The 25,644-nt window shown below is 46.7% G+C and overlaps 1 long non-coding RNA gene across 1 annotated transcript; it reads left to right on the top strand.

The window, feature by feature from the left end:
• Positions 1-1,648: 1,648 nt before the first annotated feature.
• Positions 1,649-20,330, top strand: LOC115462477. Its single transcript, XR_003940870.1, has 4 exons — positions 1,649-1,662; positions 1,748-1,750; positions 9,813-9,893; positions 20,320-20,330. It is a non-coding gene; the product is annotated as an uncharacterized LOC115462477 (long non-coding RNA).
• The last annotated feature ends 5,314 nt before the right edge of the window (positions 20,331-25,644 follow it).

Here is a 25,644-nt window from a genome sequence, read left to right as displayed (position 1 = left end):
CGTGCTACACCCGGGGGGGGGGTGCACATTGGCGATCCGCCCCAGGTGGCAGCCGACCTAGGACCATCACTGCTCCTCAACCCAACTTGTTCCACTCGTATCAGTTCGCCAATCACCTATTTTTTCTGTAGGGACTCCCGGGGGGGGGGGGGGGGGGGGGGGGGGCTCTTGTTCAAGGGTAGTCTCTGGGGCTACACAAACAAGGAGATAATATATCCTGTGGGGGAAAGGGGGAATTACCTCCAAGACCCGTACTTTTTAGTCGTCTTCTGGCCTTAAGGATTCAGGAAGAAAACACTTTCTTTCCAAAAACCATAAATATGTATAGTCCCACCAAGTACCTCCCAGGATTTTCTATGGGGGTTGGATTTACTAGAAGCTTTGTGAAAAATAAGTATAAAAGGATCCCCATTTATATGTAAGTTTGGACCCCTGAGCAGGAGTCCGTGAACTGCATTGCTTGCCAGTGGGGGGTGGTGCTTCAAAATTGTGTTTTCAATCACTAGGCACAGGCAGGCTCCCTGGAGTTCTGCAGAGCTTGCTCATACCTCACTATTTAAAATGTAATAGTGAAACAGCACCTCCTACTGGCAGGACCCTAGGTGGAGGACTGTCGCTCAGCTTAGAAGGAACAGTGGTGGTGAGGACAGAGACATCTATTACTGCGAGTAGAAGCTACAGGCCTCGTTTTACAAATACAGTTGTGAATGTGGAGACCAATTGTAAAATAAACGTATTTCCCCTTCATGATAATGCTGTGGAGGAAAATAGAGGGCGTTGACATCCATGGGTCACAATCTAAAAATGACTGACAGAAATGTGTAAGGTGGCACTGAACAATGAGTGGAGCAGTATTTGCAAGTCTGGGAGTATCAGGATGCATGTAAATCCCCCAACTGGGTGGTGGTCTACACGTGGAAAAGAACGACAGCTAATGACAATATACACATGTATATACTGGCATTTTACCAGGTATCCGTGTGTAGAATACACATAGGTGCCCTGTATAAGAGGATTGGGAAGGTAAAGTTTTCCCAACCTCCAACTGCGACCTCCACCTGCTCGCTTGCTGCTGCATCTGCCAGGCCTGCTGTCTTTTTGGATGTGCATGTTTCTGGTAACTCTTCAGGTCCTGCTCCCTCTGTTATAAACTTCCTGTTTCAGAGGGGCGACACCAGCAGTGTTCAAACATGCATGGGATAAACATAAAGGAATCCTGTTCCGAGGGAATGGATCCTCAGAAGCTTAGCCGAGATTGGGTGGCAAGAGCCGGTGGTGGGAGGCAGGGATAGTGCTGGGCAGACTTATACGGTCTGTGCCAGAGCTGGTGGTGGGAGGAGGGGCTGGTGGTTGGGAGGCGGGGATAGTGCTGGGCAGACTTATACGGTCTGTGCCAGAGCCGGTGGTGGGAGGCGGGGCTGGTGGTTGGGAGGCAGGGATAGTGCTGGGCAGACTTATACGGTCTGTGCCAGAGCTGGTGGTGGGAGGCGGGGCTGGTGGTTAGGAGGCAGGGATAGTGCTAGGCAGACTTATAGGGTCTGTGCCCTGGAAATGACAGATACAAATCAAGGTAAGGTATACACAAAAAGTAGCACATATGAGTTTATCTTGTTGGGCAGACTGGATGGACCGTGCAGGTCTTTTTCTGCCATCATCTACTATGTTACCTTTTCTGTTTTATTTTTGTCACCGCAGACCCGGGAAAGCAACAGGCCTGGCAGAGATGGTAGTGGGATGGAGGAAACAGAAGGTGCAACATGGTGGGGACAGAGAATGGAGCCATCTTGCATGGTGGAGGAACAGAGGCAGAGGTGATTGGGGAGAGGAGAGATTAGATGCTGGAGGCAGAGAGAGAGAGAGAGAGAGAGAGAGAGCGAGAGAGTCAAGTAGGAGATGCTGGATAACGGGGGGACAGAGAGAAAGAGCTCTTTTCCACTGTTTTGTGTTTTATTTTGTATCTCACTTTAATGGGTTTCCTTAAGCAGATAAGCAAATAAAGGGAACCTTGAGCAGGGGCAATTTTGAATGGCATGTGAGAGAGACAGAGAGGAGATGCTGGATGGCAAGGGGGAGACAAAGAGACAAAAAGGAGATGCTGGATGATGGAGGAGAGAGATGCTAGAGATGACAGGGAGGAGAAAGATTGGATTGATGGATAGTGGGGGGGGGGGGGGGGGGGAGAGACGTTGCTGGTGAAGGGAGGAGAGAGGGAAGAGTTAGTGAAAGCCTTGGGAATAAGAAGAAAGGGAATAGGAGGGCCTGGGTGAGAGAAAGAGATGGAATGCTGTAGGCAGATGTGGTAAAAAGGAAGATTGAAGACTAGATAGTAAGAATGAATGGACAAAGGGGCAAAAAAATAAATGGAAGAAAGCTGAAAGAAACAGATCAATATCAGAAATGGATGGAGCAGTGGCGTACCTAGGGTAGTTGACACCCGGGGCCGGTCATTTTTTAACACCCCCCCCCCCTAAAAAAAAAAATCCAGTACTAGGCATGCCGAGAATACAAAACACTCAGGACCTATAGAGCAATTCTACCATACCATAAGCAGTCATTTCTATGAGTCACACAAGGAAAAGGAAAGCATCTTAAACACTACAGTGAGCACTAGAACATCAATTCACCTATTGTAAAACGAAACCAGACAGAATAGTACAGATCGTAGATCCTGCACAGTCAATGCCAACTGAAAGCCATGTCTTTTTCACAAACACAGATACACCCTAATCCACTATAGAATAAGTAATCATAAACTTTCTATTTAGACAAAAATTAAACTGAACCCCCAACGCCAGACTCTGCATACAATGCAACACCACAGAAACTGTCCCCTAGTACTGTGCAAAATATAAAGACAGCAGATGTAAATTTGAAAAAAAAACCTAACAAGTACCAATCACCACTTTACAAATTAACAAATAGAAATAAAACAAATATAGAAAGTAAAATAATACCATTTTATTGGACTAATACATTTAGCTTTCAGCGGCCAAAACCTCCGTCCTTGGGTCAGTACAGTATAGTGCTGTTACAGTATCCTATCCTGACCTGAGGAAGGGGGTTTTGTTCTCTGAAAGTTAGTCAAAATGTATTAAAATTAGTCCAATAAAAAGATTACCTTGTTTACATGTTCTATTATAAACATTTATTAACACAGCTACAATACTACTTTATCCTAAAGCAAAAAACAAAAATATATATTTTATTTACAGTTTGTTGTCTCTGGTTTCTGCTTTCCTCATCTTCTTTTCACCATCTTCCTTCCATCCAGCATCTGTCTTCGTTCTCTGCCATCCAGTGTCAGCCCTCTCTGCTGTGCCCTCCATCCAATGTCTGCCCTCTCTCCCTGCTCCTTCCATCCACATCTGCCCTCTATCTCTGCCCCTTCTATTCACTGTCTGCCCTTTCCCTTCCATCCACTCCACTGTCTGCCCTTTCTCTCTGCCCCTTCAATCCACCATTTGCCCTCCCTCTCGCTCCCCCTTCCATCTAGGATCTGTCCCCTCTCTCTCTGCCCCTTTTTTCAGCCCCCAGTTCCAGCCACCTTCTCCCCTCTGAACACCCCCACTCCAGTCCCCTTCTCCTGTCTGTGACCCCCACCCCAGTCCCCTTCACCCCCACCCCAGTCCCCTTCTCCCCTCCCCGTCTCCCATCTGAGATCCCCAACCCAGCCACTTCTCCCCTCCCCCTCCCCTGTCTGAGATCCCCAACCCAGTCCCCTTCTCCCCTCCCCTGTCTGAGATCCCTACCCCAGTCCCCTTCTCCCCTCCCCTTTTCCCCTCTGAACACCCCCACCCCAGTCCCCTTCTCCCCTCCCCTTTTCCCCTCTGAACACCCCCACCCCAGTCCCCTTCTCCCCTCCCCCTCCCCTGTCTGAGACCCCCACCCCAGTCTCCTTCTCCCCTCCCCTTTTCCCCTCTGAACACCCACACCCCAGTCCCCTTCTCCCCTCCCCTTCCCTTCTCCCATCTGAGATCCCCATTCCAGTCCCCTTCTCCCTTCCCCTGTCTGAGACCCCCACCCCAGTCCCCTTCGTCCCTCCCCTTTTCCCCTCTGAACACCCCCACCCGAGTCCCTTTCGCCCCTCTCCTTCCCCACCTCAGTCCCGTTCTCACTACTGTCTGAATCGGCGAAGCAGCATCGCAGGCAGCGCCTCGTCTGCCCTGCTGCTTGTAAAAAAATCAAATCTCCTTCTCCTCGTCTTGACGTCTTGACGTCGACTCGGGCCTTCCAATCAATCACTATGTCCCGCCCGGCGCCCGCCCTCGCGGAAGTTACCTTAGAGGAGGGCGAGACATAGTGATTGATTGGAAGGCCCGAGTCGACGTCAAGACGAGGAGAAGGAGAGATTTGATTTTTTCACAAGCAGGGCAGACGAGGCGCTGCCTGCGATACTGCTTCGCCGATTTTTGTTTAAAGGAGGCGGCGGGAGCGGAGCACCCCCCCCCCCCCCCACCCACTGGCACCCGGGGCGGACCGCCCCCCCCCCCCCCGGTACGCCACTGGGATGGAGTAGAGGAGACAAAGACAGGAAGAGAAAGAAAAATGACAAATGGACAGGAGACCCTGAAAAGAGAGTTAAGAGAAGACAGGAAAGCAGTAACAAGAAACTGGGACCTACATGATTAGAAAATTGAAATGGTAGAAAAAATATGTTATTTTTCATTTAGAATGAAATAGTGGAGTAGCCTTGTTAGTGTACTTTACAGGTTAATAAATACAAATAAAACAATAACAACAAACAGAAAATAAGGTTATACCTTGTTATTGAACGAAATATATTGTCTGACTAGTTTTTGAAGATCAACACTTTTTTTCCCCTCAGATCAGGACCTGAGGAAAGAGGTTTTGACCTCTAAGATCTAGTCAAAAAATGTATTTGTCCAATAAAAATATAACACCATATTTCCATTTTTGTTTTGTTTCCATTTATTAATTTTCAACTTAGTGAGTAGAATATGTCAGTTTTATTAAATTTATACCTGCTTTCATTATATATTAAACATTATCCCCTGGATTCTATATATGGCACTTAAAATTGTGCACGGGGAATTAGGTGCATGCCCAATTTCAGTGTGTAATTTAATTGAACAATGAACTAATTAGTGCTGATAATTGGGTGCTAATAATCACTTATCAATGCTAATTGGCAACAATTAGAATTTACACGTGCATTTTGCTAGGCATATTCTATAAAGATGCATGTGTAAATTCTAGTGTGCGGATCTGGAAAAGGGGGCGTGGCCAAGGGAGGGGCATGGACAGGACATGGGCATTCCAAGAATTTATGTGCACTGTTACAGAATACACAAAGAAGTGTAAGTCCCTGCGCCCAGGGCCGCCGAGAGGGCCAGTGTGGACAAAATCCTATAAAGTCACCACACAAACAAAAAACCCATCTCAAAAAGATATAGTGGAATTAGAAAAGGCACAGAGAAGGGTACAAAAATGATAAAGGTGATGGGCCACTTCCCTATGAGGAAAGGCTGAAGTGGCTAGGGCTCTTCAGCTTGGAGAAAAGACGGCTGAGGGTAGATATGATAGACATCTATAACATAATGAGTGGAGTGGAACGGTAGACGTGAATTGCTTGTTTACTCTTTCCAAAAGTACTAACACTAGAGGGCACGCAATGAAGCTACAAACTAGTAAATTTAAAAAGAATCAGAGAAACCTTTTCTTCACTCAACATGTAATTAAACTCTGGAATCCGTTGCCAGAGAATGTAGTAAAAGCAGTTAGCTTAGCGGGGTTTAAAAAAAGTTTGGATGGCTTCCTAAAGGAAAAGTCCATAGACCATTATTAAAATGGACTTGGAGAAAATCCATTGCTTATTTCTAGGCTAAGCAGCATAAAATGTATTGTACTTTTTTGGGATCTTGCCGGTTACTTGTGACCTGGATTGGCCACTGCTGGAAACAGGATGCTGGGCTTGATGGACCTTCAGACTGTCCTAGTATGGCAATACTTATGTACTTATGACTTAAACAGTGTTTGGCAGTGGAAGGAGCGAGTATAGTTCCTGACGTGATAATCACAATCTGAATATTTGTTGTATGGCATGTTGTAAGGAGAATAGCCTACATGTCCACAGACATTTTGATTTATAGCTGGCCATGTTCAAATGTGAGTATTAGCGTCTCCTAGGATTAATTTACTTAGTGCTATCTCTTTTGAATCATAAACTCTAAACTTCAAACTCTATGTTCTTGTATACGGAGGAAAACATAGCTCTATGGCTAATAATTCATTGGAGTGTTCAGAAGGAATGGATCCTAAGGAGCTTAGCCGAGATTGGGTGGCAGAGCCGGTGGCGGGAGGCGGGGATAGTGCTGGGCAGACTTATACGGTCTGTGCCAGAGCTGGTGGTGGGAGGAAGGACTGGTGGTTGGGAGGCGGGGATAGTGCTGGGCAGACTTACACGGTCTGTGCCAGAACCAGTGGTGGGAAGCGGGGATAGTGCTGGGCAGACTTATACGGTCTGTGCCAGAGCTGGTGGTGGGAGGAGGGACTGGTGGTTGGGAGGCAGGGATAGTGCTGGGCAGACTTATACGGTCTGTGCCAGAGCCGGTGGTTGGGAGGCGGGGCTGGTGGTTGGGAGGCGGGGATAGTGCTGGGCAGACTTATACGGTCTGTGCCCTGAAAAGGACAGGTACAAATCAAGGTAAGGTATACACAAAAAGTAGCACATATGAGTTTGTCTTGTTGGGCAGACTGGATGGACCATGCAGGTCTTTTTCTGCCGTCATCATCTACTATGAGTGCTAGCTGTCATCATAGCCTCAAAAAACCTCCCACTGCTTATTTCTAGTTTATATCTTTACAGACTATTGTCTTGATTGTAGGTCAAAACCAACACTTATCTTTGCTTTGACTTTTGCTGCTTCCGGGTTTTTCTGTCGCTCAGTCTCTCTGTGCCACGGCCGACTCTGGTCCAGGTTTCGGTACTTCTTCCACTTCCTGCCTCAGGGTCCGTGGTGCTGGCGACTCTCACTTCTCTATAGTCCGTGCCTCCGGAACAAAATAGCTGAGCATTTGAAGTAAACTGCACACTTACCTCTATCATGTATGCGCTTATTGCTTGCTGAGTGCGCAAGTCCTAAAATTCAGCAGAGAGCCATAAAATGTATGCGCTTGCCAAATAATGGCTCAGCCAACTCCTTTGAACTTTTGCTTGTAGACAGCTGAGTGGAATACCTCACACATCAGAATATTCCGACGTAAGAGCCATCGCATAATAGAAGAAGAGGCAATGGAGTGGAACGCTATTATAGTGACCTCCGTTACAGTCAATGTCCTGAAACCCTGTTTCAATCAAATGTATTTCGGTAGCACAAAATTTTTCTTCCGCTGGATGAGTCTCCTGATATACTCATTAGACATTGGATAACATCAATTATCTCAACGGCTGCATCGCTTTATATGAAAAGTTCCATCTGCTCCACGGTCTAATTGCATATGCAAAGAGAACTTAATTCATAATTGCAGCATAACAGCATGAGATGCAAATGATATAAATGCCTGTGTCGCTGAACCATGGCTGAAATGACAGGAATGGCAGTGTCAGCTTTGATTTTGTGCAGTGAGGTGTAAGTGACAAAATCATTTACAAACAGGGGTGCTGTTCCTTCTGTAAAGCACAATATAGTGATACAGAGGATGTAACAGCTGGACAAATGGGCAGATGTGCTTGTGCACACCTTTATATTTCACGAAGGGTGCACAGGGACAGCTACTAATGAAAGAGGTGTGAACAAAATGCAAGCTGAAAAAAAATTAACAATAATAACAGCGTGATAGCAATCCCACCCCCCTGCAAAAAACAGAGGTGTCTGCATGCATAGGTAACAACATTTCAAAATGATTGGGAATATCAATGTCAATGTGATACTTCTTAACCGATATTTCCCCAAAGTAGAGTTCAATGCGGCATACGGTAGAAAAAGAATAATATTGAGTTACAAAAATCCACAAAAATAAAAACCAATATAAATCATCTTAACAACACTTCATAAGAACATAAGTATTGCCATACTGGGACAGACCAAAGGTCCATCAAGCCCAGTATCCTGTTTCTAACAGTGGCCAATTCAGGTTACAATTACCTGGCAAGATCCCAAAACAGTACATTTTATGCTACTTATCCTAGAAATAAGCAGTAGATTTTCCCGAAGTCCATCTTAATAATGGCTTATGGACTTTTCTTTTAGGAAGATATCCAAACCTTTTTTAAACTCCGCTAAGCTAACTGATTTTACTACATTCGCTGACAATGAATTCTAGGGTTTAATTACACATTGAGTGAAGAAATATCCATTGACGTTCCTAGGGTGGCTGACACCCGGGGCGGATTGCCGATGTGCCCCCCCCGGGTGCAGCGCCCCACCCCCAGCGAAAGGACACCCCTGGGTGCATTTTTACCTGCTGGGGGGGGGGGGGGGGTGCCGCGCGCCTGTCGGCTTCGCTTGTTCCATGCTCCCTCTGTCCCGGAACAGGAAGTAACCTGTTCCGGGGCACAGGGAGCACGGAACGAGCGGAGCTGACAGGTGCGCAGCACCCCCCCCCCCCCAGCGGCGTGCACCCTGGGCGGACTGCACCCACCGCCCCCCTCTTGTTACGCCATTGGAAATATCTTCTTTGATTTGTTTTAAATGCGCTACTTAGTAGCTTCATTGCATGCCCCCTAATCGTAGTATTTTTGGAAAGAGTAAACAAGTGATTCATGTCTACCTGTTCCACTCCACTCAGTATGTTATAGATGTCTATCATATCTCCCCTCAGTCATCTTTTCTCCAAGCTGAAGAGCCCTAGCTGCTTTAGCCTTTCCTCATAGGGAAGTATTCCCATCCCCTTTCTCATTTTCATTGCCCTTCTCTGCACCTTTTCTAATTCCACTATATCTTTTTTGATATGCGGTCCAGAATTGCACACAATATTCGAGGTGCGGTCGCACCATGGAGCGATACTAAAGCATTATAATGTCCTCATTTCTGTTTCCCATTCCTTTCCTAATAATACCTAACATTCTATTTGTTTTCTTAGCCACCGCCGCACACTGAGCAGAGAGTTTCAATGTATCATCAGTGACGCCTAGATCCCTTTCCTGGTTGGAGACTCCTAACATGGAACCTTGCATTAGGTAGCTATAATTCGGGTTCCTCTTTCCCGCTTGCATCACTTTGCACTTGCTCACATTAAACGTCATCTGCCATTTAGACGCCCAGTCTACCAGTCCCGTAAGGTCCTCTTGTAATTTTTCACAATCCGCTTGCGATTTAAAAACTTTGAACAACTTTGTGTCGTCAGCATGTGCGTCAGCAAATTTAATTAGCTCACTAGTTACTCCCATCTCTAGATCATTTATAGTACCAGCATTACAAATGCAGCCATCCAAAAGTTGTGTCGTTAACATCTTACCGAATTTCATATAGTTCTGTTCTATCCGAGTACATAATGGAAGAGAATTCCATAGAGGAACAACAGCTACAGAAAAAAATAGTTCCCCGATTCATTAAGATAACTCCCTCAAAAAATGCATTATTCTGAAAACAGGGGGACAGAAAGTTAATTGATCACGTAACCGGGAAGAATGGCCAAACAATATCTTAGAGATCATATCTATCCAACGCTGAGAAATGGAGCCATAAATGATTTGAAACAGTAAGCAAACCTCTATAAACAGTGTACGTTCTTTTACAGGAAGCCGGTGTAATTTTGCCATATGGCCGAAATGCTAGTAACTCAAAATGCTAGTAAACTTACGTAACCAGGTTTCACTCCTGTGCTAGCTACGGCCTCGGGCAACAAAACAGATCTCAGTTCAGTTTTCCATTCAGGGCCAATCTCCCCTCACTCATCAGTTCCAGTACACATGCAGTCCAGCTTGGGAGTGGGTCAATAGTATGCTCATTATGGCTTGCTAAGTGCTGTTATCAATGCTAATTAAGTTATGCCCATTGATATAGAATACAACTGGATTTTGGTGCAGATCTCTAGGGGAATATACTTTTTTGGTACAAGTTATCTGCTGTTTATATAATTCAATGAGCAGATTTACAACTGATTTTATTTTCCCCTGTTTTGTATTTTCTCTATCTCCTACCTTAGCCTGCTACAGTTTTGTTTTAGAATTTTTTTTTTTTTCTTACATTTGTACCCCGCGCTTTCCCACTCATGGCAGATTCAATGCGGCTTACATGGGGCAATGGAGGGTTAAGTGTCTTGCCCAGAGTCACAAGGAGCTGCCTATGCCTAAAGTGGGAATCGAACTCAGTTCCTCAGTTGGACCAAAGTCCACCACCCTAACCACTAGGCCACTCCTCCACTGTTGCTACTATTTGAGATTCTACATGGAATGTTGCTAGAGGAATAGCAACATTCCATGTAGAAGTCGGCCCTTGCAGATCACCAATGTGGCTGCGCAGGCTTCTGCTTCTGTGAGTCTGACGTCCTGCACGTACGTGCAGGTCGTCAGACTCACAGAAACAGAAGCCTGCGCAGCCTTCTACATGGAATGTTGCTAGTGGAATAGCAACATTCCATGTAGAATCTCCAATAGTAGCAACATTCCATGTAGAATCTCCAACAGTATCTATTTTATTTTTGTTACATTTGTACCCTGCGCTTTCCCACTCATGGCAGGCTCAATGCAGCTTACATGGGGCAATGGAGGATTAAGTGACTTGCCCAGAGTCCCACTAGCAACATTCCATGTAGAAGTCGGCCCTTGCAGATCACCAATGTGGCCGCACAGGCTTCTGCTTCTGTGAGTCTGATGTCCTGCATGTACGTGCAGGACGTCAGACTCACAGAAACAGAAGCCTGCGCAGCCTTCTACATGGAATGTTGCTAGTGGAATAGCAACATTCCATGTAGAATCTCCAATAGTAGCAACAGAATCTCAGTAGTAGCAACATTCCATGTAGAATCTCCAATAGTAGCAACATTCCATGTAGAATCTCCAATAGTATCTATTTTATTTTTGTTACATTTGTACCCTGCACTTTCCCACTCATGGCAGGCTCAATGCGGCTTACATGGGGCAATGGAGGGTTAAGTGACTTGCCCAGACTCACAAGGAGCTGCCTGTGCCTGAAGTGGGAATCGAACTCAGTTCCTCAGTTCCCCAGGACCAAAGTCCACCACCCTAACCACTAGGCCACTCCTCCACTCCAGTAATTCTTTACTAAACTATTTAGAGGATTTCCTTTATATCCAAGTTCAGTTAGAGATAGGGGCAATTTTTTCTAATATATTACCATTATAGGAATTCCAGTCCCTTATAGTACTTTCTGTCTGAACTGACTCCTTCATTATAGTCATATCAACTTTGTTCCAAAATTCAGTTGGATCAATATGGTCCCTTATACTATACGTTGACTTGGTCTGATATTCACCTATCTACACCTCTTTCCATCTTATCACAAAATCTAATACAAAACGGTCTGACCAGGGAACTGGTCACCAAGAATTGGGCTCAATCATAAGACTGGAAGAGCTATTTCAGATGTTTGAAGAGAAGGTGGTCAAAAAAAAGCCCTCAAGAATCTAAAACTTCAGTAACCTGTGAGCCCTGAGTATCTTATCTATTTCTTTATTGCATTTGTATCCCACATTTTCCCACCTCTCTGCAGGCTCAATGGGGCTTACAATACATCGTGATAAGTGGAAATACACTTAGAAAATATACAATTACTGGTACAGAAGGATCTTGGGTAACATTATAATAAGAGACATGTAAATGCAAGTTTATGACTCTAATTAAAATTTGACATATTTCATAACATTAAATCATGAAAACAATCTCTTGCTTTTATCCATTTGCCAGGCAAGCAATAACATAAAAGATAACACATTGAGGGGTCCTTTTACTAAGGTGCGCTGAAAAATGGCCCGCGGTAGTATAGATGTGTGTTTTGGGCGCATGCAGAATTATTTTTTTTTTTAGTCCCAAAATTAGAACATCTTTCAATGATAATGGATTGGAAAAAAATGTCCAAGGCAAAAAAGAAGGAAATCAATCACATCCAGGGTACAAAAAGGTGCCTTGATTGAGCAGCTGACCACTGGGGGGATAAAAGCATGACCTCTTCCTTAATTTTGTTTATTTGTTACATTTGTATCCCACATTTTCCCACCTATTTGCAGGCTCAGTGTGGCTTACATAGTACCGTAGTGGCGTTCGCCAACTCCGGTAGAGTACAAATACAAAGTGATGTTGTGGTAGAATAAGGTTCGTGTGTTACAGACACATTAGGGAATCGTAGAGAGGAAGAATTATGTCCATTACGAGCTTTGGTTTTGTTGTGTTGCAGGGTTCAGGCATTTAGGTTGGGTCGGTAGGGTATGCCTTTTTGAACAGGTTGGTTTTCAGTGAGTTCCGGAAGTTTAGGTGGCCGTACGTTGTTTTCACGGCTTTTGGTAGTACGTTCCACAGTTGTGTGCTTATGTAGGAAAAGCTGGATGCATAAGTTGATTTGTATTTGAGTCCTTTGCAGCTTGGGTAATGGAGATTTAGGTATATTCGTGTTGATCCGGTTGTATTTCTGGTTGGTAGGTCTATGAGGTCTGTCATGTATCCCTGGGCTTTGCCGTAGATAATTTTATGAACCAGGGCGCAGATTTTGAAAGCAATACGTTCTGTGATTGGGAGCCAGTGCAGTTTTTCTCGGAAGGGTTTAGCTCTTTCGAATCGCATTTTTCCAAATATAAGCCTGGCTGCCGTGTTTGAGCGGTCTGAAGTTTCTTTATGATTTCTTCTTTGCATCCCGCATAAATTCCATTGCAGTAGTCTACATGGCTTAGTACCATTGATTGAATCAAGTTGCGAAATGTTTCCCTCGGGAAGAATGGTTTCACGCGTTTGAGTTCCCACATTGAGTGGAACATTTTCTTAGTTGTAGATTTCACTTGACTCTCTAGTGTAAGGTTACGGTCGATTGTAACGCCGAAGATTTTCAGGCTATCTGAGGGTGTAATCTGGGGTGTTTATATTTCTGGGTTTGTTCACAGGAGGTGTGGCCTAGTGGTTAGGGTGGTGGACTTTGGTCCTGGGGAACTGAGGAACTGAGTTCGATTCCTGCCACAGGCAGCTCCTTGTGACTCTGGGCAAGTCACTTAACCCTCCATTGCCTGCCGCATTGAGCCTGCCATGAGTGGGAAAGTGTGGGGTACAAATGTAACAAAAATAAAATATTGGGATGAGAAGATGAGACAGTGTGTTTTTTCGGTATTGAGTTTTAGTTGAAGTGCATTTGCCCATGAGTCCATGATGTTCAAGCTGAGTTTGATTTTGTTAGTGATTTCTGTCACATCATGTTTGTAAGGAATGTATATTGTGACATCGTCTGCATAGATGAAAGGGTTAAGGCCTTGGTTGGATAAGGACTTGGCTAGTGGGGTCATCATTAGGTTGAAAAGGATCGGTGATAGTGGTGATCCTTGAGGTACTCCGCATTGATGATATGTTTGAATTTGATTTCACTTGGTATGTTCTAGTGGTTAGGAAACCCTTGATCCAACTAAGTATATTTCCACCAATCCCGAAGTAATCTAGTAGTATATTATGGTTTACCATGTCGAATGCAGTAGACATGTCGAATTGGAGGAGAAGCATGCTTTTACCTGTTGCTATTTCATGCTTGAATTTGGCTAGGAGAGTAATTAGTACTGTTTCAGTGCTATGGAGGGGGCAAAATCCTGATTGTGATTCCTGTAATATTGAGGATTTATTTATGTAATACTACTAATCATTTCTGTAGCACTACTAGATGTACACAACACTGTACTTTCTCTCTCCCTAGTGGGCTCACAATCTAATTTTTTGTAGTTGGGGCAATGAAGGGTTGGGTGACTTTCTCAGGGTCACAAGGAGCTGCAGTGGAAATTGAACCCAGGTCACATGGCTCAAGACCCACTGCACTAACCATTAGGCTACTCCTTAATCTTCCAGTGGTTGCTAACCTTCTGCCACCCTCTACCCTCTAAGAAGTGAAAGTGACACTGGATACTAGGCCCTATGACAGCTTCAGGTTTTAAGGCCATTCCTAATAAAACAGCAAGCAAGTGTAAGGAATAGAGTTACCATATGTTTTATTTTACCCGGACATGTCCTCTCTTTGAGGACATGGCCGGGCACACAGGCGGGTTTTGCCAGCCTGCCCATTTGTCCGGATTTCTGGACAAAGGGGCAGGCTTGCGGGTGGGCGGACCTAGTGGTGTCCTATCCTCCACTCCACTCCCCTTACCTTACTATACTGCCCTAGTGGTCTAGTGACCTCTTCGGGGCAGGAAAGAGCCCCCTCTTTCCTGCCCAGAGCTCTGTCCTTGCCCAGCATCCTGTTGCTGTGACTGTCTCGGGATTCAAAATGGCCACCGAGAGTTGAAGTCTCGTGAGGCTGCTTCAACTCTCGGTGGCCATTTTGAATCCCGAGACCATCACAGCAACAGGATGCAGGGCAAGGGCAGCGCTCCGGGCAGGAAAGAGGGGGCTCTTTCCTGCCCCAAAGAGGTCACTAGACCACCAGGGCAGTAGATAGTAAGTAAGGGAAGGGGAGGCTAGGATAGGCCCGCCACCCGCCCGCCCGCCCGCCCATTTGTCCAGAAATCCAGACAAAGGGGCGGACTGGCAAAACCCATCCGGACGCCCAGACATGTCCTCAAAAAGAGGACATGTCCGGGTAAATCCGGACATATGGTAACCCTACCTTTTTTAATGTTAATGTTATGAGCCTTCACTTGACCCTACTTGTCCCTCTAATTACCGACCAATCTCCCTCCTTCCTTTTCTCTCCAAATTACTTGAGCGTGCTGTTCACCGTCGCTGCCTTGATTTTCTCTCCTCACATGCTATTCTTGACCCATTACAATCTGGTTTTCGCCCTCTCCACTCAACCGAAACTGCGCTTACTAAAGTCTCCAATGACCTATTACTGGCTAAATCCAGAGGTCAATATTCCATCCTCATTCTTCTTGATCTTTCCGCTGCTTTTGACACTGTCGATCACAGCATACTTCTCGATACCCTGTCCTCACTTGGATTCCAGGGCTCTGTCCTTTCCTGGTTCTCTTCCTACCTCTCCCTCCGCACCTTTAGTGTTCACTCTGGTGGATCCTCTTCTACTTCTATCCCTCTGCCTGTCGGCGTACCTCAGGGTTCTGTTCTTGGTCCCCTCCTCTTTTCTATCTACACTTCTTCCCTTGGTTCATTAATCTCATCCCATGGCTTTTCCTACCATCTCTATGCTGATGACTCCCAAATCTACCTTTCTACCCCTGATATCTCACCTTGCATCCAAACCAAAGTTTCAGCGTGCTTGTCTGACATTGCTGCCTGGATGTCTCAACGCCACCTGAAATTAAATATGACCAAAATCGAGCTTCTCATTTTCCCCCCCAAACCCACCTCCCCGCTCCCCCCGTTTTCTATTTCTGTTGATGGCTCTCTCATTCTCCCTGTCTCCTCAGCTCGAAACCTTGGGGTCATCTTTGACTCTTCTCTCTCCTTCTCTGCTCATATCCAGCAGACCGCCAAGACCTGTCGTTTCTTTCTTTACAACATCCGTAAAATCCGCCCCTTTCTTTCCGAGCACTCTACCAAAACCCTCGTCCACACCCTTGTCACCTCTCGTTTAGACTACTGCAATCTGCTTCTTGCTGGCCTCCCACTTAGTCACCTCTCCCCTCTCCAGTTGGTTCAAAACTCTGCTGCCCGTCTCATCTTCCGCCAGGGTCGCTTTACTCATACTACCCCTCTCCTCAAGACCCTTCACTGGCTCCCTATCCGTTTTCGCATCCTGTTCAAACTTCTTCTACTAACCTATAAATGTATTCACTCTGCTGCTCCCCAGTATCTCTCCACACTCGTCCTTCCCTACACCCCTTCCCGTGCACTCCGCTCCATGGATAAATCCTTCTTATCTGTTCCCTTCTCCACTACTGCCAACTCCAGACTTCGCGCCTTCTGTCTCGCTGCACCCTACGCCTGGAATAAACTTCCTGAGCACCTACGTCTTGCCCCATCCTTGGCCACCTTTAAATCTAGACTGAAAGCCCACCTCTTTAACATTGCTTTTGACTCGTAACCACTTGTAACCACTCGCCTCCACCTACCCTCCTCTCTTCCTTCCCGTTCACATTAATTGATTTGATTTGCTTACTTTATTTATTTTTTGTCTATTAGATTGTAAGCTCTTTGAGCAGGGACTGTCTTTCTTCTATGTTTGTGCAGCGCTGCGTATGCCTTGTAGCGCTATAGAAATGCTAAATAGTAGTAGTAGTAGTAGTAATGTCCCAATTCTGACTTAGATGTTTTTTGAAAATGCCCCTCTGTCATTAATAAAACAGCTTCTCAAAAGCTGGCAAAATTGCATCTAAACTGGAGCTGTGTACATTTACCCTGCTCAAGAACAACCCATGTGCAATTTAACGTCACTGGTGCAATTTAATCACCTTACAGCAGGTGGCACTAGCCTGTGAGGCTGAGTCAGAGGGGCGGGACTCAAGACCAGGCTGGAGTTAAATAGCCTGAAGTTGAACAGACCAGAGAGCCCAGAGTGCAAAGGACACACAGAGGCATATTTTCAAAGCACTTTGGGAGGCTAAGTTCCATAGGTTTCTATGGAACTTTGGGAGGCTAAGTGCTTTGAAAATAAGCCTCACAGGGTGTTCCCCTTGGCTGCAGTACCTGGGGAAGAGAAGCAGCTCTCAACAGAGATTATCTTGTAATTGCCAGAAGCAGAGGCTTCAGTGAGGTAGGAGAAGTTTCCTTGAAACCTCAAAGTTATGAGAGAATTCAGAGGAAGTGACTGTGTATTTATCCTGTGGAGCCCATTAGGGACAGTGCTCCAGGGACTTATAATAAAGCTCCAAGCGATTGTACGGATAAAGTGTCCAGCCTGTGGAGAGAGCAGACTTGGGAAATCTTTATTTTTTTGAGTTTAAATAAACTTGTTGTTCTACTTGCATTTCAAATATTGTCTGTATTCATTGAGGGCTCCCTGCCTCCTTGCTAGATCACATTACTATTTCATGGTCTGCCAAAACTATGCCCTCAAATACGTCTCTGTGTGGGTCACAGGAAAGTATGTGATTTCTCATCACTGCTCATATTTTATGTGCTGAGCCTATGGGTAATTTTGCAAAAGGCTATTTACACACACAAAAAAAAATGTTCAGAAGTTTACCACAGATATGGTAAGTGTTAGTGGATGAGTGTTTGGAACAACATGGGAATTCTTGCTGATTTTCTCTGTTTTTAGCTCAAAATGACAGGGGGGGGGGGGGGGAGTGTGTGTGTGTGTGTGTGTGCACTCTTCAGAAAGAGTATGCTCTATCTATGATATTATCCCCAATATTTAAAAAAAATTCTGTAAACCAGTGATTCCCAAACCTGGTCCTGGACATGGTTGCCATATTTTGTCCTCTGAAAAAGAGGACACATGTCATGCCCCTTGCCCCGCCCATACCATGTCCCTTTTCGGATCCTCGCCCCGCCCTTTCTCGCTCTCACCCCGCCCCCTGTCACATATTCCCCTCCCCCTGGGTCACATATTCCCCTCCCCTCGGTCAGATATTCCCCTCCCCTGCCCCCCCCTGACACCTCCCCTCCCCCTTGTCACATATTCCCCTCCTTACCCCTTACTTACTATCTACTGCCCTGGTCGTCTAGTGACCTCTCCGGGCAGGAAAGAGCCCCCTCTTTCCTGCCCAGAGCGCTGCCTTGCCCTGCATCCTTCTTGGTCTCAGCTCGGAATTCAAAATGGCCGCCGAGAGTTGAAATCTCACGAGGCCGCTTCAACTCTTGGCGGCCATTTTGAATCCCAAGCCGAGACTGAGAAGGATGCAGGGCAAGTGCAAGCAGCGCTCTGGGCAGGAAAGAGGGGGCTCTTTCCTGCCCCGAAGAGGTCACTAGACCACCAGGGCAGATAGTAAGTAAGGGGAGGGGAGACCTACGGCACCGCTCGCCTGCCTGCCCGCCTGTTTGTCCAGAAATCCGGACAAACAGGCGGGCAGGAAAAACCTGCTGGACGCCCCGGACATGTCCTCAAAAAGAGGACATGTCCGGGAAAATCCGGACATATGGTAACCCTAGTCCTGGAGGCAGACCAGCTCCTCAAGTTTTCGGGATATCCACAATGAATATCCATGACAGATATTTGCATGAACTGCCTCCACTGCAGGCATAGCTCTCTCATGAATATTCATTGTGGATATCCTGAAAACTTGACTGACAAAGGAGGTTTTTTCAACCAATGATGACAGCAAGAACTCCATGATTCTAAGAACATGTTGGAGTCTGTTGAGGATGTTCCTCCTGTCACATATATGTTATAAGGCTTTAAGCCTTCAATATAAGACCTTTATCTATATCCATATATTGAGAGGGATTCATGTAAACTGCTGGTCAATCATAGGCATAAAAACCTCCAAAAATGTGTCTGTATCTTGGGCACATCAATATCTGAAAGTGTGCTAATGTCCATACAAAGTCCAATAGATTAAAAAAAACACAGATCTTTAAAGAGATTTCCACCACTAAGTCCAACATTGGCCAGTGTTGCTGTCCTAACTTTATCAGATGATTTAGCCAGGTACCAAAATCGCTGCTTACCTGATAAGTCCACCTTTGCCCTGATTCCATTCTCGGCCCACCCGGATCTAGTCAAATAATGCTGTTGTGTCTGTGTTGATATTTAGCAGAACTATCCAGTTAAATGCCAATGAATATGAGCAACAGAGCTGCTTCTGGGATTTAGGGGGTCCTTTTACTAAGTAGTTTAATCGCATGCCCCCTAGTCCTAGTATTTTTGGAAAGCGTGAACAGATGCTTCACATCCACCTGTTCCACTCCACTCATTATTTTATATACCTCTATCATGTCTCCCCTCAGCCGTCTCTTCTCCAAGCTGAATAGCCCTAGCCTCCTTAGTCTTTCTTCATAGGGAAGTCATCCCATCCCCGCTATCATTTTAGTCGCCCTTTGCTGCACCTTTTCCAATTCTACTATATCTTTCTTGAGATGCGGCGACCAGAATTGAACACAATACTCAAGGTGCGGTCGCACCATGGAGCGATACAACGGCATTATAACATCCTCACACCTGTTTTCCATACCTTTCCTAATAATACCCAACATTCTATTCGCTTTCCTAGCCGCAGCAGCACACTGAGCAGAAGGTTTCAGTGTGTTATCGACGACGACACCCAGATCCCTTTCTTGGTCCGTAACTCCTAACATGGAACCTTGCATGACGTAGCTATAATTCGGGTTCTTTTTTCCCACATGCATCACCTTGCACTTGCTCACATTAAACGTCATCTGCCATTTAGCCGCCCAGTCTCCCAGTCTCGTAAGGTCCTCTTGTAATTTTTCACAATCCTGTCGCGAGTTAACGACTTTGAATAACTTTGTGTCATCAGCAAATTTAATTACCTCGCTAGTTACTCCCATCTCTAAATCATTTATAAATATATTAAAAAGCAGCGGTCCTAGCACAGACCCCTGAGGAACCCCACTAACTACCCTTCTCCATTGTGAATACTGCCCATTTAACCCCACTCTCTGTTTCCTATCCTTCAACCAGTTTTTAATCCATAATAGGACATTTCCTCCTATCCCATGACCCTCCAATTTCCTCTGTAGCCTTTCATGAGGTACCTTGTCAAACGCCTTTTGAAAATCCAGATACACAATATCAACCGGCTCCCCTTTGTCCACATGTTTGTTTACTCCTTCAAAGAATTGAAGTAAATTGGTCAGGCAAGATTTCCCCACACAAAAGCCATGCTGACTCGGTCTCAGTAATCCATGTCCTCGGATGTGCTCTGTAATTTACTTAGCGGTAAAGTCTCTCGCATTAACTGTGTGGTCATCGCCTATGCGCGTCAAGTCGGAGTTACTGCCTGAGTTTCGCCATGCACCAGAAAAGAAAATATATTTTCTGGCGCGCCTAGGGGACACGCGTCACAAATTAAATTACCGCACGGGCCATGCAGGAGCCGGGCGGTAACACCAAACTGACGCACATTGGGTGCGCACAGGCACCTACGCGGCTTACTAAAAGGGCCCCTAGGAGCCCTTCTTAGCTGGTTAAATCCCGCTGAATATCTACTCCTGAGTTCTTATGTCCTTTGTGGCACTGCTAACATGCTTCACTCTCTCCCAAGGTTATGCCACACGCTCCATACTTTCCTTCTGAATTGCCATCTGCTTGGTTGTGGACTGGTTTATCTCTTTGGGCCATGTTTTAAGGGATACATTTTCAAAGCTTGTGCAGCTCAGGCTCATTGACCCAGTGTTTTTAGGGTGCTAAACTAGAGGGGGGGAGCACAAATGACACTTGCATAACTCAGCAATTCTGTCCTGATGAGCAGGAAGAAAGACTACTTACTACTACTACTTATCATTTCTATAGCGCTACTAGACATATGCTGCACTATACACTTGAACATGAACAGACAGTCCCTGCTCAACAGAGCTTACAATCTAATTAGGACAGACAAACAGGACAAATAAGGGATAAGGACAAAGGGTAGCAAGATTCTGGAATCCCAAAGAGTAACAAGATTCTGTACAGAATCCTAAAGAGTATCAAGGTTCCGGAATCCCAAAGACTACTTATCATTTCTATAGCGCTACTAGACATACGCAGTGCTGTACACTTGAACATGAAAAGACAGTCCCAGCTCGACAGAGCTTACAATCTAGTCAGCGCAGAAAAACAGGACAAATAAGGGATAAGGATAAAGAGCGGCAAGATTCCAGAATCCCAAAGAGTAGCAAGATTCCATGCAGAATCCCAAAGAGTAGCAAGATTCCGGAATCCCGATGACTACTATTACTACTTATAATTTCTTTAGCGCTACTAGACGTACACAGCGCTGTACACTTGAACATGAAGAAACAGTCCCTGCTCGACAGAGCTTACAATCTAATTAGGACAGACAAACAGGACAAACAAGAGATAAGGGAATATTAAGGTGAGGATGATAAAATAAGGCTTCTGAACAAGTGAATAAGGGTTAGGAGTTAAAAGCAGCATCAAAAAGGTGGGCTTTTAGCTTAGATTTGAAGACGGCCAGAGATGGAGCTTGACGTACCGGCTCAGGAAATCTATTCCAGGCATATGGTGCAGCAAGATAAAAGGAACGGAGTCTGGAGTTAGCGGTGGAGGAGAAGGGTGCAGATAAGAGAGATTTACCCAGTAAACGGAGTTCCCGGGGAGGAATGTAGGGAGAGATGAGAGTGGAGAGGTACTGAGGAGCTGCAGAGTGAATGCACTTATTGGTCAATAAGAGGAGTTTGAACTGTATGCGGAAACGGATAGGAAGCCAGTGAAGTGACTTGAGGAGAGGACTAATATGAGCATAACGACCTGGCGGAATATTAGTCCTGCAAAAGAAACAAAAGAAAGAAAGTGTTCCAAGAGCTTTCATTTATAACTTCAAAAGAAATAACAAAAACCCAAGCCACAAAAACAAATGTCCCTTCTGAGGTGTGCTTTTAAATATAACGTTTGCCTCTATTGCACCAACATTCCCAGTTTAAAAGTGCACACAAACTAAAAAGCATTTAACGGAATCAACTGGTGGTAACTTAAAGTCTGCTTTTAAAGTCACTTTTCAAAGTCAGAAAATAACATTTCCTGTTTATGAAGTTAGGTAGACGACCTCCTGTACCTCTCTGGGCCACTTCAGCATATCCGGATTTTTAACAGCATTATTTATTTTGTTTATTTATTTTATAAAAATTTTATATACCCTCTCATTGAAACAATTCCATTCAAGAATGGATCCTCAGGAGCTTAGTCAAGATCGGGAGGCGGGGCTGGTGGTAGGGAGGCGGGGATAGTGCTGGGAAGACTTATACGGTCTGTGCCAGAGCCGGTGGTGGGAGGCGGGGCTGGTGGTAGGGAGGCGGGGATAGTGCTGGGAAGACTTATACGGTCTGTGCCAGAGCCGGTGGTGGGAAGCAGGACTGGTGGTTGGGAGGCGGGGATAGTGCTGGGAAGACTTATATGGTCTGTGCCAGAGCCGGTGGTTGGGAGGCGGGGCTGGTGGTTAGGAGGCGGGGATAGTGCTGGGCAGATTTATACGGTCTGTCCCAGAGTCGGTGGTGGGAGGCAGGGCTGGTGGTTGGGAGGCGGGGATAGTGCTGGGCAGACTTATACGGCCTGTGCCAGAGCCGGTGGTGGGAGGCGGGGCTGGTGGTTGGGAGGCGGGGATAGTGCTGGGCAGACTTATACGGTCTGTGCCCTGAAGAGCACAGGTACAAATCAAAGTAGGGTACACACAAAAAGTAGCACATACAGTATGAGTTATCTTGTTGGGCAGACTGGATGGACCGTGCAGCCAATCATTGACTTTCCACCAATCACCTGACTGTCTACCACCCCCCTGCCTCCCAGCCCATCTTCCTACCAGCTCATCACTCTCCTGCCCGACTGCTTACCCTCACCTGCCTGTTTCCCAGCCCACCTACCTTCCCTTTGAACACCTCAGTCACTACCCATGGCCCCCATTCACATCCTATTCCTTGCCCTGTCCCTCCCTAATCTTTTCCTCCTCTCACCGCTGTCTTCCACACGATCTCACTACCCATCCCTATCCTCTTCCGCCCTCCCCTACCTACCCCTGTCCCCCACCACCTCACCATCCCTACTGTCTTCCTCCTCCTTCCTAGCTCTCAACCTTCAACACCTCCTTCCTGCCATGAACCCTTCCCCTTTCCTCCTAAGCGCATCCCGTCTTCGCCGCCTTCGTCACCGTTCATCACCCACCCTTCTCCGCACTCTCTTGCTCCTTCTCCTGCTATCCGCGGGTGACATCAATCCCAACCCAGGTCCCCCACACCTGTCCTCATCCTCATCCTCATCCTCATCTCATTTATGCAAACGATCCCGCGATATCTCCAATCTCATCCCTATTCCCCTCCTCCCCCCCTCCTCCCTCCCTTTCTCGTGTGCCCTATGGAACGCCCACTCAATCTGCAACAAACTTCCCTTCACCCACGATCTCTTCATCTCCCATTCCCTTCACCTGCTCGCCCTAACTGAAACCTGGCTCACCCCGGACAACTCTGCCTCAATCGCAGCCCTATGCCACGGAGGTTATCTTTCTCCCATTCGCCCCGCCCAGTCGGCCGCGGTGGCGGCGTCGGACTACTACTTTCGCCCGCCTGCAGCTTCCAACCTCTCCACCTACCTCAGTCTCACAGCTTCTCATCCTTTGAAGTTCACTCCATCCGTCTATTCCACCCACTGCCACTCAGAGTTGCAGTCATTTACCGCCCCCCTGAGAAATCCCTTCCTTCCTTCCTTACCGACTTCGATGCCTGGCTCTCCGTCTTTCTTGAGCCCTCATCCCCATCCCTCATTCTCGGTGACTTCAACATCCACACTGACAACCCTTCCGATTCGTATGTTTCTCAGTTCCTCACTCTTACCTCCTCCTTCAACCTCCAACTGAGCCCCACCACCCCTACTCACAAATCTGGCCACTGTCTTGATCTCGTCCTCTCTTCTACTTGCTCACCCTCCACTTTCTGCGTTTCACCTCTTCCCCTCTCTGACCACCACCTTATCACATTCACACTTCAGCACCCTCCCCCTCAATCTCACCCAACACTAACTACTACGTCCAGAAATCTCCAGGCTGTCGACCCACCCACCTTATCCTCTACTATCTCTGATCTCCTCCCTTCCATCTTGTCCTCCACATCCGTTGACAAAGCTGTCTCCACTTACAATGCCACTCTTTCCTCTGCTCTTGACATCCTTGCACCGTCCACCTCCTGGCCCACAAGACGTACCAATCCCCAGCCCTGGCTGACCCCTTGCACCCGATACCTCCGCTCCTGCGCCCGTTCGGCTGAACGCCTCTGGAGGAAATCTCGCACCCTTACTGACTTCATTCACTTCAAATTCATGCTATCCTCCTTCCAATCCTCCCTATTCCTCGCTAAGCAGGACTACTATATCCAATTGACCAATTCCCTCAGCTCTAACCCTCGTCGTCTATTCGCCACCCTCAACTCCCTCCTCAAAGTGCCCTCTGCTCCCACCCCCCCTTCACTCTCTCCTCAATCTCTAGCCCACTACTTCCGTGACAAGGTCCAGAAGATCAACCTCGAATTCTCCACTACTCCCTCTCCTCCTCTTCAGCCTATATCTCACTCTGTCATCCAACCTACCCAGGCCTCCTTCTCCTCCTTTCCTGCTATCACCGAAGAGGAAATCACCCATCTCCTCTCCTCCTCGAAAGCCACCACTTGTTCCTCTGACCCCATCCCCACCAACCTACTCAACACCATCACTCCTACCATCACCCCCACCATCTGTCATATCCTTAACCTCTCTCTCTCCACTGCATCGGTCCCGGACACCTTCAAGCATGCTGTGGTCACTCCACTCCTCAAAAAACCATCACTTGACCCTACCTGTCCCTCCAACTACCTCCCCATTTCCCTCCTACCCTTCCTCTCCAAGATACTTGAACGCGCCGTTCACAGCCGCTGTATTGATTTTCTCTCCTCTCATGCCATCCTTGATCCGCTTCAATCCGGCTTTCGCCCCCTACACTCAACAGAAACAGCACTATCTAAAGTCTGCAATGACCTATTCCTCGCCAAATCCAAAGGTCACTACTCCATCCTCATCCTCCTCGACCTCTCCGCCGCCTTTGACACTGTCAATCACAACCTACTTCTTGACACACTGTCCTCCCTTGGGTTCCAGGGCTCTGTCCTCTCCTGGTTCTCCTCTTATCTCTTCCATCGTACCTTCAGAGTACACTCTCATGGTGCGTCCTCCTCCCCTATCCCGCTCTCTGTTGGAGTTCCTCAGGGATCTGTCCTTGGGCCCCTTCTTTTCTCAATCTACACCTCTTCCCTAGGCTCCCTGATTTCTTCTCATGGTTTCCACTATCATCTTTATGCCGACGACACCCAGCTTTATCTCTCCACACCACAAATCACTGCGGATACCCAGGCCAAAGTCTCGGCCTGCTTATCCGACATTGCTGCCTGGATGTCCAACCGCCACCTGAAACTGAATATGTCTAAGACTGAACTTATTGTTTTCCCACCCAAACCCACTTCCCCTCTCCCTTCACTCTCTATCTCAGTTGATAACACTGTCATCGTCCCCGTCTCATCTGCCCGCAACCTCGGTGTCATCTTCGACTCCTCCCTCTCCTTTTCTGCGCACATCCAGCAGATAGCCAAGACCTGTCGCTTCTTCCTCTACAACATTAGCAAAATTCGCCCCTTCCTCTCCGAGCACACCACCCGAACTCTCATCCACTCTCTCATTACCTCTCACCTTGACTACTGCAACCTACTCCTGACCGGCCTCCCACGTAGCCATCTATCTCCCCTTCAGTCCATCCAGAACTCTGCCGCACGTCTTATCTTCCGCCTTAACCGATATACTCATGTCACCCCTCTCCTCAAGTCACTTCACTGGCTCCCAATCGGATACCGCATACAGTTCAAGCTTCTCTTACTCACCTACAAATGCACTCGATCTGCGGCCCCTCCGTACCTCTCTACCCTCATCTCCCCTTACGTCCCTACCCGTAACCTCCGCTCTCAAGACAAATCCCTCCTTTCAGTACCCTTCTCCACCACCTCCAACTCCAGGCTCC

This window comes from Microcaecilia unicolor, chromosome 2 (genome assembly GCF_901765095.1).
Source record: "Microcaecilia unicolor chromosome 2, aMicUni1.1, whole genome shotgun sequence".
In the NCBI taxonomy this organism is placed as follows: domain Eukaryota; kingdom Metazoa; phylum Chordata; class Amphibia; order Gymnophiona; family Siphonopidae; genus Microcaecilia; species Microcaecilia unicolor.
Note: the sequence above shows the minus strand (reverse complement) of the source record. Positions and strands in the feature narration are given on the sequence as shown.